At 43.2% G+C, this 14815-nt stretch overlaps 1 long non-coding RNA gene across 1 annotated transcript; it reads left to right on the plus strand.

The window, feature by feature from the left end:
• Positions 1-8: 8 nt before the first annotated feature.
• Positions 9-4366, plus strand: LOC145723618 (uncharacterized). The gene is made up of 2 exons (XR_014148867.1): positions 9-816; positions 1324-4366. It is a non-coding gene; the product is annotated as an uncharacterized LOC145723618 (long non-coding RNA).
• The last annotated feature ends 10449 nt before the right edge of the window (positions 4367-14815 follow it).

A 14815-nucleotide genomic window follows, 5' to 3' on the forward strand; every position in this document is an offset into this window, starting at 1 on the left:
CACAGTCCCATGGGACCCAGGGATGCAACACCCTCCACCACACCCCCAGCCACCCCCAGAGCCCTGTCATCAAGGGGCATCCTCTGGGCACAGCTGCAAAAACTGGGGCACCAGTCATGTGTAAAGCCTCCTTTCAGGAGACCCTGGTCCTCCGGAGTGTGACAGAGGGAGAGAGCAAAGATAGTGCCTCCCCTCTAGGTCTCTGGAAAAGTTCACAGTCAGTCCCTAGATGAGAGTTTAATCAGAAATCTGCCCTTGAGGTCAGAGCCATGATGATTGGCTAGTAGGCCTCCACAGAAAGACTGAGCTCCTGGGTCAGGTGCCTCTTGCTGTGCCCTGGGGGTGGGGGCGAGAACTCTTTCTCTGGGGGATAGAGTCCTGTGGGACCCACCGGCACAAGCCCCCCTGGCTGCCAGTGCTAGGTGATGAAGAGATGTCCCTTGTCAGCAGCTGCAAAAGTCAGGGTGGCAGACGGGTGTGAGCCCCTTTTTGGGTGGCACCAATTGTTACTGTCCCATGGAACCAGGAACGCAAGCTCCACTGGCCTTTAGAGCCGGGCAATCTAGAAGCATCCCCTGGGTGGCAGGCACAAAAGTCAGGAGACCAGATGTATGTTCAAGTGGGAGTACCGGTGCTCTGGATCACACCACCAGGAGAGCTTGAAGATGGCACCCAGCAGTCTCCCTCCCTGGAGAGAGTTCCCGTAGATGCCCGGGGTGTGTTACGTCAAATGCCTACCCCTCAGGCCAACGCTTTCAGCTGGCAAGGCTCCCTCACTTTAAGTCTGGGTGATGGACTACCTCTGAGCTGGGCTAGGTAAGTCTGCGTGTGTAAGCCCTGTTAAGAGTCATCTTCCAGATTGTTACAATCTCTTGGGTCTTAAGACGGGAGCCCTCTTGGTTTTCAAAGTTAGATGTTTTAGGGGCTCATTTCTCAGCTGCAGGTTCTAAATGTTAAGGTGCTTGATGTGGGGTTTGAACCTTTGCTCTTTGGGGGGCAGCCCTGGGTTTTGTTTTCTCCCGGTTCTGGGTCACTCTGCGGGGCTGGGGTTTCTGGCCCGTCCTACCTGCTTTGATGTGGTGTGGTGTTCTTCTCATTTGCCTGATGTGTAGTCATACCTCAGCCAGCCTATAGGCTTCTTTAGGAGGAAATTGTCCCATATGTAGTTGTAGACTCAGTGTGTGTGCGGGAGGAGGTGAGTTCTGGGTCTTCCTCCATCATTATCTTGAGCTGCCCAGACACCGGTATATCACTGTCTCAAACTGGAACCCACAGCATGAACTTTTGATACTATTTTATTTCTTTCTATTTTATGATCAACAGTGTCTATATGGAATTTGGCAAAACTTTCTCTAAGTCAGGATCTCTCAACCGCTGACTTTGGGGCTGGATAATTCTCTGTTATGGGAGACTGTCCTGTGTATTGTAAATTGTTTGGCAGCAATCTACCCACGATGCCTGTAGCACCTCCCGAAAACTGTCTCCAGATAGATGTGCCTTAAGGGACAACACTGTTCTCCTCACCCCTGCCCCTGGAGAGTCACTCCCGGAGGTCTTGCAGCCTGCGGCTTCCCGAACGGTGCGCACTGGAGTCTGCAGGGGTGTTGTGAGGGTGCAGATGCTGGTCCAGCGGTGGGAGGCAGGCCCGAGATTCCACGTTTCTGACAGGTGCTCAGGGGACGTGGATGCCGCCGGTCAGAGCTCGCATTGAACTGCAGGCTTGTAGATGTCTGCCCATTCATATCAACGGGGTGAATTTTCAAGAGGATCCAATGGCAATAATTACGGAAATAATAGTGAACTTTGAGTGAACTGTAGCCGGAACGTCGTAAGACTGATGGAAACTAAAACAAGCTCTGTCCCTCCATCCTCACAAGTTGCAGCTTCCTTTACCTTGCTGCGTGTCCTTCCAGCCCTCAGCGTTCATTCACAATCAGACAACTCTGAGGACGAAGTCTGCAAGAATCTTACCAAGTTCATCCAGACTGTCGAAACTGAGGCAACTTTGTGTCCCAGCAGGTGTTTCGAGTTAGGATGCGCTGCGTGTACTAGCTCAGAAGAGCCATCTTTGCCCGCTGAGAGCTTTATGGTATCAAATTCAGACCGCGAGCTCTCTGCATTTCCTTGATCTGCTGATGCTCAACTGTCTTTTGTGTGTGAGTGTCTCCTCTCCTTGAGAACTATTGACGGGACTTAAATTTAACACTGCCGAAGGTCAATTTCTTACTGCAAGTGTTCTGAGAGTCAGGGAAATATGTTAAGTTAGGGTTATCAAAGCTTATCACTTACAGAGAAACTTTATCCTATACTTCTGTTCTAAGAATCAATAGAACATGTAATGAAAATCCTGGAGTGAAAAAATTCCTCTACATTTCATCTGTAATCTTTAAAATAATGATTGATAAGCGGACTCATTTGTCACATTGAGAATGTTGGACACAGAACACATTTCTTCTCATCTGCAAAATAATTGATTACGTTCACTGCTTGATCTTGCTATTGCTTAAAATAACCCTCTGAGAACTGCTGCAAAGAAGATTCTTTTAAAAAAAAGGAATACAAGTCACTTTCTGTTAAATTAAACAATATAAGGAGACTTGGAAAAGTGGATTAACTGCCCCAGTAATGCCTTAGTCATGAACTGGGGATGCATAATACATTGTATGTCACTTCTACAAGCCTCTTTAGGGGCATTATCTTATTTCATCCTTGTGGCAGCCCGTGAAGAAGAAAGGGGGGCTCTTGGCAGTTCCCAGCAACATTTAAAACACGTATATCCTTGACTCAGCAGTTCTAAGAAGTCAGTGCTGTAGAAATCCTTGTATAAGTGTGGAAAAATAGATGTACAAGGATGCAGACACTGCATTTTCCCCATTGTAGCATGGTTAGAAATAACCCAGAATTGAAGACTGTATGAACGCCCATCAATGGTAAAAGCTTAAATTTCAATAGACTCATAACACAGAGCACTTTGCAGCTTGTGAAAGAAGAGTGGGGAAGGATAGGTTTATACTGACGTATAGTATTGAATGAAAACAGCAGGTCACAGAACTTAAAAAAGAGGAAAACATTTGCTCTTTGTGTGTGTGCGTGTGTATTTAAAAATGTCTACACATCAAACTTCACAGCAGTTACCTTTGGAGGAAGGGAGACGGGGAGGAGGAGAATTCCTACTCATTATGTGCTTCTGGTCTGAATCTTGGCAATGATCATATATTACTTTTGTAATTAAAGTATTATTTTGAGAAAAAACAAAAATGAACCTGGGTCCCAGTTCTACCTCTGCTACTTAGGTTAGACCAGTGGTTCTCAACCCGGGGTAGTTTTGCAACACCCTTCCCCACCCCCCGGGACATTTGGCAATGACTGGGGACATTTCTGGTTGTCACGTTGTGGGGAGGGTGAGTGCAGTGGGTAGAAGCCAGGGATGATGCCAGACCTATAGTGCACAGGACAGCCCCCCGTAAGAAGGACTGAGCCCCAGATGTCAGTGGCGCTGAGTCAGGACTCCTGGGTCAGACTCCAGGGTAGCCACCGTGTTCAAATAGCAGGTTGTGCATCTTAGTATCCGGAGCTGCCATTCACAGTGTGAGGTGGTCTCTGCACACCATAGAACTTTATAATTATGATATGATGGAAAGTAAACATGCAAATGTGTACCCCGGGAAGCAGGCACCGGTGTTTTTTCCTGTACCATTAGCCCCTAGCACAGAGGCTGGCGCCTTAAGCAGCCACTCAGTGTTTGTTGAGCGACTGAAGGAATTTAACTAGATAGCCCACATTAGGTTCTAATATACCCAGGTTGGAGCAGATGCTGAAGATTTAAGAATTTATGGAAGAAACCTAAAATTATAGCAGGTGTTGTCTGTTAATTTATCTTAAGCTGAGGATTGACACAAGACTGCTAATACTCATGTTTAGCTTTAGAACACCTTGGTTCACTTTTTGATAAGAAAATCATGTTTCTTCTCGGAAGAATGCTAATAAAGGACACTGTTGCATCTTATCTTCCTAAAATTGGTTTTTAAAATCCTTAGCTATATTTTTGGCTGTGGAGAAGACTTTTAAAAACAACATCTTATTTTTATCTATTTTTAAAATTTTTTATTTATTTTTAAATAATCCCCACACCCATTGTGGGGCTTGAACTCACAATCCCGAGATCAAGAGTTGCATGCTCTATGGACTGAGCCAGCCAGGCGCCCCTTAAAAAAACATTTGAAGCTACTGTTGGCGTGACCTAGTAAAATAATGTACATTATATTTCACTTTATCTGCGTAGCAGCGAGGCGGCAAAGCAGAAGGTATTCTTACTAATGTTTTATAATGGAAAAACTCAAATATACACAAAAATATTTAAGAATAATGGATTGATGAGTTTTTTTGTCATACACTTAACAATTATTGATATTTTGCCAATAATACCCTTATTTGTGTAGATTAGAAATTGTGGCATTTGAAGTTAACATTAACACCTAATTAGTGTCAGGTGCTCAGATTAAGGTTCTCAGCTTTGTAGTTCTGTGTCCTATTCATCATCCTAAAAAATAAGGAGCAAGTTTACATTTTTTTGAAAATATGTGGTTTCACTAAGTAACTTGAAAGTGAAATTTTTTTGGTAAGAGCTTCTCCTAATTCCTCCCAACTTGAGACAATCCTGGAGTGATGATATTCAGAGTTAATTGAATTTGTAAAACCCCAATTTAAATCCTTCAAAATCTTCTTGGCATTATCCGTATTTGTATCTTTGAGGTATTCAATTTCATTTTCTCCTTGCTAGTTGTAATCTTTACTTCTGAAGGATTGTCCCATTTGTATTTTGTTGCTGTTCTTATCCTATTTTAAAAATACAGTAAGAACAAGCTCCACTGCTTGGCTCCTTTTGTCTTTCTGACTCATGAGCTTCTCGTACGTTGATTTTCTAATTATTATTATTAGCGTTAGAGGGTACGGCCTTGAGGAAAGCTTCTAACTGAACTGTCACTGCACTGCCGAGAGTCCCCCATGCGACAGACCCCTTCCTCCTGCTTTTGCAAGGTTCCACTGCCTAGAGTCGTCTGCAGGGAGATGGTCTCTGTTGGGCTATTGGTGAAGTTTTAGGTAGAAATCGGTAGCTCTGCAGGCAGTGACTGTGGGGTCTCTAGCTTCAAGAAGCTGTATCTAGTGACTTTACTCCTTAAGAGCAAATTTGTGTAGCCCTGTGACAGTTGCTTCACAACCAATGTAAAATTCTGAATCGTTAGAGATAAATGGGCATTGTCAGATGGTGCTGACCCATTTATTCATTCATATACTCAGCACACTGAGCACCTCTTATGTGCCAGTATGTCGTGAGGTGCTGGGGTTATGATGAATAAGACACCCACTGCCATTAGTCTACACCATGTGGGGAAGACGGACATTGATCAGATGCACCCACGATTGTATCATTGCACTGCAGGTAAGGAACACAGTTCATGCAGAGGAACCCAGTGGAGACTTCGGGGGTGGGGAAGAGCCCTGAGGAAGTGATGCCTGACCTGGGATCTGAGGCTGAGCTGGGGGCGGGGGAGGTGAGAGGGAGGGAGACCACCTGCGGCAGGGAAGAGGAGCGCTCCTTGCTGGAGGGAACTGTGCAGTGGGTTTGAGAAGCTGAACTCTCAGTATGGCTGGAGCAGAGAGCAAAGGGGACAGCCACACCAGAAGAGGCTGGGCAGCATTTGGCCTTAAGGATTTGGTCTGTCTTCAACAAGGAAAGCTGTAGAGGAGTTTTAGGCAAGGGGGTGCCATCGGATCTGTGTTTGGAGAGATTGCTTGGGTATCTGCCCATAGAACCAACTGGAGGGGACTGAAAAGCCATGAGGAGCCTGCTTGCTCTCGCCCTGATGAGAGAAGCAGTCAGCCTGTGCTAGGACGGTGGCGGTGGGGTGGGGGTAGGAAATGCATGGATTTGAGAAATATTTAGAGGTAAAACCAGCAGTTTCCTGATGGATCGGATACGCGGGTGAGGGAGAAGGTGATGTGAAAGACGATTCCTAGGTTTCAAATTGTAACGAGGCGCGTGGTGGACCCACTCACTGCAGTGGGCGGTACCGTCAGGGGACCATTATGTGGAAGGTCAGGAATTTGGTTTTGTCTGTGTTGAGTTTGTGGTCCCTTTGCAACATCCGTATTTCACAGAGATCAGAGAATTGTGGCAAATGGAGGTTATCAGGTGATTGAATGGTGCTGAGCACTCAGATAAAGGGTCTCAGCTTTGCAGCGTCCTTCCCTTGTCCCCATACTAAAATTAAGGAGCAAGGTTACATTTCTTTGAAACTACATGTGGTCGCACTATACGACTTGGATGTGAAATGTTTCTCGTCACTGAGAGATGGACCTTCGGGTGGGGAGCGAGAGGAGGGGTCTGTGTTGGAGATTCGGATTCCATACGAGCCGTCTTTCCTTAGGCCCACTTTAGTTCCAGTACCCTTGGAAATGACCTTTTGGGGATTCTCTGTGATAAATACATGGAGAATCAGAGTAGAATTCCTAGGATCTCCATTGCTGAGTGCAATTTTACAAGCCTCCCAAAAAATTTCTGAAAGTAATTGTTGGGTACCTTCAAATGGAAAATCTCTGCAAAAGCAGGGTTAGGAAATGTCCGTGCTGGCGGTTTCTGAAAGACCATCTGTGGGACTGGCGTTTCTGAAAGTGTGTCCTGAAAACTAGTGTGTCTGAGGTCTGTCAGGTGGCCAGCTCTGGAATTACGTTGTTTGCAACGTTACGTACTGTTTGCAAACTAGAAATGTCATCTTAGTTATGTTTTTTTTTACCCCTTTGGAAGTCCCATTGTGTTCTTAATACTTGCCTTCTTAAGGAATGTGCGTGGAATGAATTGAGTGTCTTAGCTGACATGTTAATGGTGCAGAGTTCAGCTAGACTTCCCATGATTTAAGGGTTATTATTGACATTGGCTTATTTTACTTTTTAATTACGTCGTGTTGCTTATAGCCCATTTTATAAAAAAGATCTGTGGCTAAAATAGTGAAAATAACTAGTAATGTACAATTCAGAACTTTGCCATAAACGTAGTGTGCATTGGAGTCTAAGTCTGTATGTGGCCTGATAAATCAGCGGTGATGTCACACATGCTCCCCAAAAAGGAAAGCAAGACCGTGATTATCTGGAAATCAGGTTTCACCCTCTCAGCAATCCGTTCCCCAGTGCCCCGGGGTTATTTTATTGTGAAACTTCGTCAAATAATGACAGCCCAGAATGCACTGGTGACATTTTCAAAGGACAGTGGCCTCTCTGGTGAACCAGTTATTTTCTTGGATAAATATAACACTTCACAGTATAAAATTGATGACTTTTGTTACCAAAGTCAGAGACCAAGATCCCAGAGACATCAGTCAAAGTCAAATTAATTCTATGTGACAAGATTGGGTTTAAGGTCTGCTGCAGGTAAAAAGTTTGCAAATCCAGGCACAAAATTATTCTGCGTGAAGAGAAAGCAGAAGTGACTAATAACAAAATTCTTTCATCAAATGACATGTTGGATGTCATATTAATAGCAGGCCACATCAGGGCTGTTACTGTCACGTGTGTGTGTTCGGGTATTTTGCTTTTTGGTCAGACAAATCCACGAATGGACAGCATGAATCATCTTCTGGCTTCTTCGTGGTACCTTTTGTTGTTATCAGGAAGAAGAGATGTTCATTTTAGTTAGGATTGTTTTGTGAGCTCTGGTGTGGACTGGAAGAGTGCATGGAGTGCAGCGCTGCTGGGCGAGTGAGTGGGGTTGCCCTGGGACACCCCTCCACACGCTGTCACTCGCGGGTGGCAGCTGGTGGAGACCGTGTGCTTCCTGACCTGACTCAGTGCTGGACAGAGTAAGGAGCTGAGAATAAGAGCACATCACGGGCAGCAGGTGTCTCTCAGCCGCTGCGGGGAGAAATGGGCACTGGGGGTAAGCCTGTGGTTCTCCACATTGAGACACCGTGACGCTCCAGGGGGAAGGTGCACACCCCAGCTCTTCAACTCCTGGGATTTGAGAGAAGCATTTCCTCAGGACACTGACAATGCCATTTTTCTGATTTAGAATGTTTGCAGGTAGCATAGCTCACTGATACAGTCGTATCTTGGATAGGCAGAGCTGGGCATTTGAGGAGCAGAATGTGCCTCTTCCCGCCTTGAGGAAAAGGAGTCCAGGTCAGAAAAGGAGGGAGACAGAAGAGGTGGGGAGGGGAAATACACTGAATTAAAACCATAATTCTCAAGCAGCCACACTCTCCAGACAAGCTACAAGTTTTTTAAACTTTCCCACGACTTAATATGTGCTTTGCACACAGGCAAAGTGCTAATTTTTGGTAGATTTTAGAAATTAGTTATTAGGATAAAAGTGAAATAGTGTTTTTACTGAAGAATTGGACCTTTTTTTTTTTAAAGATTTTATTTATTTATTTATTTGAGAGAGAGCACATGAGGGGGGGGAGGGTCAGAGGGAGAAGCAGACCCCTCGCTGAGCAGGGAGCCCGATGCGGGACTCGATCCCGGGACTCCAGGATCGTGACCTGAGCCGAAGGCAGTCGCTTAACCAACTGAGCCACCCAGGCGCCCCATGATTTTATTTATTTGAGAGAGAGAGAATGAGAGAGAGCACATGAGAGGGGGGGAGGGTCAGAGGGAGAAGCAGACTCCCCGCTGAGCAGGGAGCCCCATGTGGGACTCGATCCCGGGACCCTGGGATCATGACCTGAGCTGAAGGCATTCGCTTAACCAACTGAGCCACCCAGGCGCCCTGAAGAATTGGACCTTTGCAGTGAGCTGGATGGCATGATCATCTCTCACATCCAGCTTTTTTCTTCACCATGTATATTCATACAGCTAGATAGAGTCAATCAATTGATTGTTTCACAAAAATATGATTCTATCGTAATCTCTTTTGTCCCTTACCAGTACCTTCATGGAAATCCCTATAAGCCTTTTGTTGTGTTTTGTCAGGTTTTTATTTGATAGGACTTACTACAAACTTCCTTTTTTGTTGTTTGATTAGATATCTTTAGTGTGGGTGATAGTTTCAATTGGAGTTTAAAAAACTAATTTAAAAAAGTATTTAATGGTTAAAAAAACCCAGATAGAATAAAATTTACTATCATAACCATTTTTTTAAAAGATTTTATTTGTTTGAGGAAGAGAGAGCGAGAGCACAAACAAGGGGAGGGGCAGAGGGAGAGGTTCCCCACTGAGCAGGGAGCCCGATGCGGGGCTCGATCCCAGGACCCCGGGATCATGACCCGAGCCGAAGGCAGACGCTCAACGACTGAGCCCCCCAGGCGCCCCCATCATAACCATTTCTAAGTGTGTGGTTCAGTAGTGAGTGTTAAGTGTACTCACATTGTTGCACCGACATCCTCTGGAACTTTTTTATCTTGCACTGAAGCTCTCTACCCACTGAACAGAAATTCTCCCATTTCCCCCCTCCTTGCCCCCGGATCACCACATTCTACTTTATGTCTCTGTGAGTTTGACTACTTGAGATACGTCGTATAAGTAGAATCAGGCAGTGTTTGTCTTTTCGTGACTGGCCTACTTCACTGAGCATAATGTCCTCAAGGCTCATCCATGTTGTGGCAGGTGTCAGGATGGCCTTCCTCTCTAAGGCCGAATGACATTCCATTGTGCGTGTATCCCACATTGTGTCCATGTGTTCATCTGCAGACGGACATTTGGGTTGCTTCCATATCTTGACTGTTGTGTGTAACGCTGCTGTGCACATATATCTCCTCAGATCCTGCTTTCAGTTCTTTGGGAGATATGCCCAGAAGTGGGATTTGTGGATGATACCATAATTCTGTTTTAATTTTTTGAGAAACCTCGTGCTGTTTTCCACATTGCTGCATTATTTCACCTTCCCACTAACAAGGTACAAGGGTTCCAACTTCTCCACATTCTCTCCAACACATTTTCAGGTTTTTGTTTTGTTTTGTTTTGTTTTTTGGAGGGATAATAGCCATCCTAATGGGTGTGGAGTGATACCTGGTGATTTTGATTTGCATTTGTCTAATGATCGATGATGTTGAACATCTTCTCACATTTTATGTTTGCCATTTTAATGTCATCTTTGGAGAAATGTCTATTCAAATGTCTATTTGCCTATTTTTTAAATTGGATTATTTTTTGTTGTTGTTGCTGTTGAATTGTAGGAGTTTTCTCTCTATTCTAGATATTAACCCCTTACGGGACACATGATTTGTACATATTTCCTCCCATTCCATAGGTTGCCTTTTCACTCTGTTGATTGTATCCTCTGATGTAGTCTTATTTCTAAAATTTAAAAAAGGTATTTATTTTAATTGAATGAATTTGACCTGTAACATTGTATAAACTGAAGGTGTACGCGCGTTACTTTGATAGATTTCTGAGTTGTCCTGGGACTGCCAGTGTAGCAACATTTATCACGTCATGTAGTTCTGTTTGGCATCATACTGTGCTTTCCGTCTCTGTGGTTATTTACTGCTTGTTACAAGTGTGTGCCCTTGAGCACTCTCAATCTTACCCCCCACTGATGCAGACGAGTCTTTGAGTTAGGTATTCCCATCTGTCTGTTTTTTATTTTCTTGCTTGTGCTTTTGTTGTCATAACCAAGAAATCATCACAAAGTCCAGTGTCACAAAGCTCTTGCCCTGTGTTTTCTTCCCGGGGCTCTCTAGTTTGCGTTCTTACATTTAAGTCTTTAATCCGTTTTTGAGTTGATTTTTGTATATGATGTGGGGTAAGTGTTCAACTTCTTTTGCGTCTGGATATCCTGTTTTCCCAGCACTGTTTGTTGAAGAAACTGGCCTTCCCCCGTCGAATGGTCTTGGCACCATTGTAAGCCTTGTAATGTCATGGATATGACCCGCCCTCTTTGGCTGTGTTGTTTCCAGATGTTTGCTACAATGTTTACTGAGGTGACCATTCTTATAAGGATGTCCTAATGTATTGGCACTTTTATTGCTATGGGAGTCAGGCGTGGGGTTGCCGGATGAAGGGAATATATACTTTTTGGTAAATTTTGCAAGGTTAAAATATTACAAGATTATTTTTCAAAAAGTCAGTAACACTTTACGTTTCTACTACCCATGTTTGAGAGCAACAGCATTCTTCTCTATCTGATCCTGGGACCACTGGCATCAGGAAGGGGTCTCCCAGGGGAGGGATGATATCTGTGACAAAGAAAAAAGATGTTTCTCTCTATCATTCCATATGTTAGTGCTTAACATTTAAACACATAAAGAGTCCCCTATCTCCCTCTCCATAACCTCCAGAAACCTACTGAGTAAGAGGAAAGAGGACTGACCTGAGTAACAGAGTTCTACTAACGAGCTTAACTTAAAAAGGTAGAATCAGTTGATGTGGAAAAACACAGGCTTTGGTGATTAATCTGGCTTCAAAGCCCTGTGACAAGTCGGCCTCCCAACCTTTTGCTGTGTGATCCTGGGCCGATGACAACCTCTCACAGTTTAGCCTCTTTACTCATGAAAGATGTCCGTGCATTTTACATCTGCAACTGCAAAAATGTGCAGTTGACTCTTCAGTACTCACGTGCTGTCTCTGTTTGCTTGGGCTGTGATAACAACATGCGACAGACAGGATGGCTTAGAAACAACAGAAACTTATTTCTCACACTTGGGAGGCTGGAAGTCTGAGATGAGGGTCCACCGCAATTGGGGAAGGGCCCTCTTCCCAGCCTGAGACTCCTTGTCTCCTCACAGGGCAGGAGCTCTGTCTGCAGACTTTTTAATAAGGCACTAATTCTGTTCATGGGAGCTCCATGCTCATGACTCAGGCCACTCTCAAAGGCCTACCTACTAATTCCGTCACCTTGGGGGTTAGGATTTCAACATGAATTTTAGGGGGACACAAACATTCAGACCATAGCCAATGTCATTTTCTATTTATTAAAATAGTTCTCGAAAATAGACTGTTAATAAAGACAAAACTGTGGAGACGGTTAAAAGATCAGTGATTGCCAGGGCTTGTGGTGGGCGGGGGGAGCGATGAATGGGCAGTGAAAGCATTCGGGATGATACCGTGCTGACGGATACACATCCGTACACATTTGTCCAACACTGAATATATAAAGCCAAGGGTGAACCATAATGTAAATTATGAACTTCAGGTGATAATGATGTGTTAGTGTAGGTTCATCTGCTGTCACAAATGTACTACTCTGATCAGGGATGTTGATAATGGGGAACAGGGAGTATATAGAAAACCTCTATACCTTCCCCTCAAGTTTGCTATGAACCTTAAACTGCTCTACAAAATAGCCTCTCAAAAGCAGTTTTTAAATGATTTTTTATGATCATCACAAAAGGTCTAGTTAACATCCTTTACCGTACATACTTACAGTTTTTCTTCTTCTAATTTAAAAAAAATTTTTTTCTTCTGATGAGAACTTTCAGGGTCTACTCTTAGCAACTTTCAAATATGCAACACAGTATTATTACTTACAGTCAAGCATCCCGTGTATTACGTCACCATGACATTTACTTTATAACTGGAACTTTGTGCCTTTTGACCCCCTTTACCCATTTTGTCCACCCGTCCCCCTTGCCTCTGTCAACCGCCAATCTGTTCTCTGCATTTGTGAGCTTTTGAAAATAAATATTCCGTAGATAAGTGAGATCACACATGATCTGTCTTTGACTTATTTCAGTTAGTGTAACTCCCTCAAGGTCCATTCGTGTTGTCACAAATGGCAAGATTTCCTTCTTTTGAGTTGAGTTGGGTTAGTGTTGAGTTAGTGTTTTCATTTTCTTTGGATAAAAACCCAGAAGGTGAATAGCTGGATTGTAAGGTAGTTCTATTTTTAATTTTTTGAGGAGCCTCCATACTGTTTTCCACGGTGGCTGCACTAATTTACCTCCACCCCAACAGTGCACGAGGGTTGACTTTTTTTTATAATAGCCATTCTAACAGGTGTGAGGTAATGTCTCAGTGTGGTTTTGATTTGCATTTCCTTAATGATGAGCTGATGTTTCCATGATGATGTTGAGCTTCCTTTCATGTACTTTTTGGCCATCTGTATATCTTCTTTGGAAAAATGTCTGTTCCCATTCTCTGTCCATTTAAAAATTGGATTGTTTGTTTTGCTAGTGAGTTGTAGGAGTTCCTTATATATTTTGGATATTAACCCCTTATCAGATACATGAACTGCAAATATTTTCTCCCATTCAGTAGTTGTCTTTGCATTTTTTAAAAAGATGTATTTATTTTAGAAAGGGGGGAGGGGCAGAGGGAGAGAGAGAATTCCACGCAGATTCTGCACTGAGTGCAGACCCCAATGGGAGGCTCGATCCCATGACCCTGAGATCATGACCTGAGCCGAAACCTGACGTGAGTCAGACGCGTAACTGGCTGAGCCACCCAGGCGCCCCTGTCCTTTCATTTTGTTGATGGTTTCCTTTGCTGTGCAGAAACTTTTTAGTTTAATATAGTCCCACATGTTTATTTTTGCTTTTGTTGCCTTTGCTTTTGGTGTTGAATCCATAAAATCATCACCAAGGTCAATGACAAGGAGCTTACTATGTTTTCTTTTAGGATTTTATGGTGTCAGGTCTTCCATTCTTATCTTTAACCCATTTTGAGTTAATTTTGTGTATGGTGTAAGATAGTGGTCCAGCATCATTCTTTTGCATGTGGCTGTTCAGTTCTCCAAATGTGATTTATGATAGATTGTCCTTTTCCTGTTGCATCTTCTTGGCTCCTTTGTCATAAATTAATTGATCATATATGCATGTATTTATTTCTGTGCTTTATATTCTGTTCCACTGACCTCTGTCTGTTTTTATACCAGTACCACTCTGTTTTGATTATATTTTACTATAGTTTTGTAACATAGTTTGAAATCAAGGAGTGTAATATTTCCAACTTTTTGGTTCTTTCTCAAGATTGATTTGTCTATTCAGAGTATTTTGTGGTTTCATACGAATTTTAGGATTGTTTATTCTATTTCTGTGAAAAATGCCATTAGAATTTTGATAGGGATTGCACTGAATCTGTAGGTTGCTTTGGGTAATTTGGATATTTTAACAATACTGATTCTTACAATCCATGGGCATGGAATATCTTCCCATTTATTTGTATCATCTTCAACTTCTTCCAATAATATCTTATAGTTTTCAGTGTGCAGGTCTTTCACTTCCTTGGTTAAATTTATAACTTTATAATGTAATGCAATTGTAAATGGGATTATTTACTTAATTTCTCTTTCTGATAGTTCGTTATTAGTGTATTGAAATGCAACAGATTTTTGTATATTGATTTTATATTCTGCAACTTTATTGAATTTTTTTATTCTAACCATTTTTTGATGGAGTCTAGGGTTTTCTATATATAACATCAGGTCATCTGTAAGTAGTGACATTTTTACTTCTTCCTTTCTGATTTAGATACCTTTTATTTATTTATTTATTTTAAGATTTGTTTATTAGAGAGACAGTGAGCATGAGCCAGGGGGAGGGGCAGAGGGAGAGAGAATCTCAAGCAGACTCCCCACTGAGCGCAGAGCCCCACATGGGGCTTGATCCCAGGACCCCGAGATTATGACTTGAGCTGAAACCAAGAGTCAGACACTTAACTGAGCCATGCACGTGCCCCAAGATACCTTTTATTTCTTATTCTTGCTTCATTGCTCTGGCTAGGACTTCCAGTACTATGTTGAATAAAAGTGGTGAGAGTGGGCATCCTTGTCTCGTTCCTGATCCTAGGAAAAGCTTTCAGCTTTTCACTGTTGAGTGTGGTGTTAGCTGTCGGCTTGTCATATATGCCCTTTATGATGTGGAGGTAGATTTCCTCAGTGTCCACT

The sequence above is a fragment of the Leptonychotes weddellii genome, chromosome 9 (genome assembly GCF_054177405.1).
Source record: "Leptonychotes weddellii isolate Sample4059 chromosome 9, ASM5417740v2, whole genome shotgun sequence".
Classification (NCBI taxonomy): domain Eukaryota; kingdom Metazoa; phylum Chordata; class Mammalia; order Carnivora; family Phocidae; genus Leptonychotes; species Leptonychotes weddellii.